The sequence below is a fragment of the Choloepus didactylus genome, chromosome 13 (assembly GCF_015220235.1).
Source record: "Choloepus didactylus isolate mChoDid1 chromosome 13, mChoDid1.pri, whole genome shotgun sequence".
In the NCBI taxonomy this organism is placed as follows: Eukaryota; Metazoa; Chordata; class Mammalia; order Pilosa; family Megalonychidae; genus Choloepus; species Choloepus didactylus.
In genome coordinates, this window is record NC_051319.1 from 81,559,652 (window position 1) to 81,564,797 (window position 5,146).

At 39.1% G+C, this 5,146-nt stretch overlaps 1 pseudogene; it reads left to right on the top strand.

Moving 5' to 3' along the window:
- Positions 1-1,937: 1,937 nt before the first annotated feature.
- Positions 1,938-3,034, top strand: LOC119507571 (annotated as a pseudogene).
- The last annotated feature ends 2,112 nt before the right edge of the window (positions 3,035-5,146 follow it).

Consider the following 5,146-nt stretch of genomic DNA (forward strand, 5'->3'; position numbering starts at 1 on the left):
TATTTCATTGGCTCTTATAAGGTATGAAGTAGAAAGAACATTTTAAAATTTGATTTTATAGCAGGAGAAACTGAGGCCCAGAGAAGCAGAATGACTTGCCCAAGATCAAACAGCTAGTTAGTGGCAGGGCAGTTCTGCTAGTACTCATTCTAGCATAACGAACTATATATAGCTATTGTCTACTTCCTTCTTATTCCTTTCCTCCTCTGAGTGAAGCTTGCTTGGTATGAGGCCTCTAATTAGCAACAAGAAGCCTTCTATGATTTCTCATTTATAATTCCAGTCTATGAACTATCATAAAGAGCTTAAATCTGCCTTGCCATTCCCCTCCAGCCATCTGTGGACTCTGGGTCTATTGAATCCCTGAATCACCCAAACCCTAAACCTTCATTCTGAATACCACTGTTTATAAATTTGTTATTTCTCCTCACCACATCTCATCTGAGCCACAGACCAGTTCCTTTGGTGTTTCTTTATAAAATATACTGTCTTTATCAACAGTTTCTGTTCATCTGTGGAATTTTTATGGTGCTCCTCACTATGGTATCTATTGTTGAAACCATAATAGACGTAACAAGTACTCTTAAGGTGATTTCTTTCCATTAAGAATCTGCTAAGCCTTTGAACTCAGAGAGAATGTGAGTGCAGGCCAAGGTAATTTGAAACAGCAAATAAGAGTTCATTCTCTTTCATTTTTTACTGCTCCATTTCCTTTATCAATATTTTCTATGCTGTTTTCCTCAAATTCCTAAAGAATAAACCAAGATGAGGAGCATATCTGTTTTTCCCTTTGTCTGCCCTCTTTCAATGTGTCCTATTTGGGCCAGAAACCTCAGCACTTAGAATTGTGGAGGTGCATCATGTCTTTTGTGCATCCTAATAAGAATTATCCCACTGAATATGACCACCCCAAACCATTCTGAGCCATGGGACAAGGACTCCTCTTTCCTCTCAAAGTCAAAAGAAGGGACCTGGAGGAAGAGAATTGGATGAGTTTTTTCTAAATAAAGTCAATTTTGACTGGCTGCCATGCCTTAATCCTAGAACTTGCTCAGTGTATTCAGGAACTGCCCACACTGAGCATGGCTTCAGCCCCAGAGAGTTGAGGAAGTGAAAAGAGGGGAAAGAATATGCTATTCCATAGCTGGCATGTTCTGTGATTTTTAACCCCCAGACTACATGCTGTGGACTACTTCTGGGAAGCTGGAGCTAACAAGTTTATTCAACATATATACTGAGAACCTACTACGTGCTCTATGTTGAAGCTAAGGGATACAATCAGTAGTTTATCTCATTTAATCTTCACGAAAACTCAGGTAGGTATTATTTATCCCCATTTTACTGATGATAAAACTGAGGGGAGATGTAAGTGACATAACAAGACATACAGACAGCAAGTAAAGATGCTCCAATTAACTTCAACTTACGGCTTTTACAGTCCACTGGGGCAGGTAGGTGCATACCCAGATGTGTGGGAAAAAAAGAGAAGATGATTGTGATGGAATCTTATATTTGGGCTGCCCTATACAGTTAACAGGATGCTGTCACATTTCCTGCCTCACTGGTTCTAAAGGCTATACTAGATGGGACAAATAAAGCACCCTGAAATGAGAAGAGGACAAGGTTACAAAGAGACCCTTTGGATATCTATGCCCTCCCAGAGACAACATCCCATCATTGAATTATCTGGATTTTTAAGGGCTTGCATTAATATTCTGGATTCTGTTTGTTTTTTTAGGGTCTCAAGAGCATGCTCAAGGCATCCACATGTCTCCTTCAAGCAGACACAGAGATCAAAGAAGATTAAATGCTACTGATTACTCATGGGAAGCCTCAGAGCAAAGCACTTCCCAAGAACTGATGGGCAAAATACAAGCGAGTTTAGAAATACAAATATGAAATACAAGTAAGCTTAGAAAAGCTCTCCTTACAGCCTAAATCATACAGCATCTAATAAAACCAGTGCAAAAAAGCAACAATACTGCATTTTACTACTTTGAGTCCTGTCAACCCCCTTCTCCAGCCTTACTCCTATTGCTGATAGCCTATACTCTGGTTTTAATCATGGCTCTTTTTGGAAACCTCTCCATCATCATCATCATCTTTAAGAAGCAGAGAGAAGCTCAGAATGTCACCAATATATTGATTGCCAATCTCTCCCTCTCTGACATCTTGGTTTGTGTAACGTGCATCCCTCTTACCGTCATCTACATGCTGATGGATCACTGGATATTTGGAAATACCATGTGCAAAGTGACCTCCTTTGTGCAGAGCGTCTCCATCTCTATGTCCATATTCACACTTGTATTAATTGCTATTGAAAGATAGCAGTTGATTGTGAACCCTTGTGGTTGGAAGCCCAGCGTTTCTCATGCCTACTGGGGTATCACATTGATTTGGCTGTTTTCTATTTTCCACTCCTTTCTTCATGTCCTACCACCTCACCAATGAGCCCTTCTGCAACCTCTCTCTCCCCACTGATCTATACGCCCACTGGGTCACCTGTGTAGAGAACTGGCCCTCCAAAATGAACCAGCTCCTCTTTACCACCTCCCTGTTTATGCTCCAGTATTATATCCCTCTGGGCTTCACCCTCATCTGCTACCTGAAGATTGTGATGTACCTCTGCAGGAGAAATGGAAAGGTAGAAAGGAAGAGGGAAAACGAAAGCCGGCTCAGTGAGAATAAGAGGATCAATACAATGTTGATTTCCATTGTAGTGACCTTTGGGGCCTGCTGGCTGCCCTTGAACATCTTCAATATCATCTTTGACTGGTATCATGAAGTGCTGATGAGCTGCCACCATGACCTGGTATTTGTAGTTTGCCACTTGGTTGCTATGGTTTCTACATGTATAAATCCTCTCTTTTACGGTTTTCTCAACAAAAATTTCCAAAAGGACCTGGTGGTGCTTATTCACTACTGCTGGTGCTTTGCACCTCAGGGAAGAGATGAAAACATTGCCATCTCCACTATGCACACAGATGAATCCAGGGGGTCTTTAAGATCAGCTCACATACCAACAGGTATATAAAAATTGGTAATAACTAATGCTGTCATCCTCTGCCACAAAAGACTGCAGCTAGGCCCCCAAGAGGCAAGCAGCATTGATGGCTGCAGAACAAAATCCCCAGATCCTGTTATTCAATGGAATACCCACAAAAGTTATTACTAACAATATACCTGGTAAAAACAATACTAGACATCTTTAGCATTGAAGCACTTCCACTTTCAGTTATACAACCTGTAACCTTCAACCACGTAACTATTCAATTAATTAGCATAGTCAGAAAAGCCCCCATTATGATTGATTAATTAGTTAACAAACTAAAGGATTGGAGAAGTAGTAGTAGATTGAAGGAGTAGTTTTAACTTAACATTTAAACCAAGTATGGTAAATATAATTATTTCCCATGCCTGAATAAGATTCGATTCTCTAGTTTAGGATAACAGTACATTTTCTTCACTGACAATGATATTAGCTCTACTAGAACTAGTCACAAACTCTTTAGCACTCTAATTATGCTAGAAATTACCTTAACTAACTTATTAGTGGCCAATGTAAATGGAGCTTTCATTACAAAAATGGCTTTTTAGCCCTAATTTTTTAAGTATTTTTAATTAGGGGTCATTACGACTCTATCGTTGAGTATGAAGGACTTCATCAGTAGCAATTTTATAATTAACTCCAGATTGTTTAAAGCCTCTCATATATCTTATGACTTAAACACTTCAGAAGTATCCCCCATGCCCACAAAGTTACTTACATAGAGGAATCAGCTAGATAATTACCAAAATGATATTAAGGTACTGTTCAAATAGACATTAGATCAATGACTTTTACTAAATCATGACTAGCTTTATCACTTCCTTAGATAAATCTCCTTTATACCTATTGAATTTGAACTTCAGCTTATTTGTTAAAAATTTAGCTGTATTTTCTTTTCTTTTGAATAAAAGGTAATATGGCTCCAAATATCTGTGACTTTTCTGTTGTGTTTTTTAGTCTTCAAGTTTTCCCCTCCGGATATCTGAACTCTCTTCTCTCCTCTTTCTCTCTCTCTCTCACTCTCTCGCTCTCACTCTCAGTCTCACACTCTCCCAGACTCTCTTTTTAACTCCTCTTCAGGACTTCTATTCTCTGTTACATAATTTTAGGATGATATAAACAATAAAAGCACTGCAGGACACCCAAATGAAATAAAACGTAGCACTTTCACAGTATTGGCTGCAAATAAAAGCTGTTATCTAAAATCCAACTTCAAATTGTATCATGTTAGAATCCCAAAGTTACAGGGCTGCAGACCCCTAGCCCAGGGAGTAGTCACACCCTCCCCTACGGACCTCTTCTGACAGTGGTTAGTCCTATAATTAAGATCCAATATGATATTTTACTTACTTGGTAAAGATACATTGAGAATACCTTCCATTACTAAAATGATTGTGGTTAAATTGCCTGGAAAGGACATCAAAATCATACCAGTCTCTTCCCACCAACTCCACCACCACCACCACCACCACACATACACCCACTTTCCTCTAACCTCCACACCCACTCCAAGCTATTTTCTTCTCCTACAAAACTGTTTTGTCTTTTCTTTTAAACTTTTCTTGAGTTCTAATGAGACAAGAGTCACTAATATACTTGTCAGTAATAGTCTTTCTTGGGTTTATTTTTACCTCAACAAAAGTAGGGAATTAAATGCATTTTTAAATGCATGCCTCTACCCTTCAACAACATGTCTGACAGAGAGGGGAATATGGGTCTATGTAAGAAGGTACAATGGAAACAGAAACCAAATGAGGGCTCAGAGGTGGTAAAATCATATATGAGAGGAAAAATGGAAAGATTTTAGGAAAATCAACTTTTCTCTGTTTTTTGCACTATCTGTGGATGGTTCATACCAGTTGGTCTATTCCTCAGTTACCTGCCAGAATGAAATAGAGCCTCATTTTCTCACTCTTCTCTTTCCCAACCTGTATTCTTCCTTCTAAAAATCTTCTTGAGACGAGAACTTCATGATGTTTGCCAGACAGCCCTGGAAACACAGGTTCCTCTAGTCCGAGATCCATAGACCTGCTCTTCTATCCACTGACCTCAAATCAGATTGATTTGAGAACAATTTCTTACGTCTTTGAAAGTGTC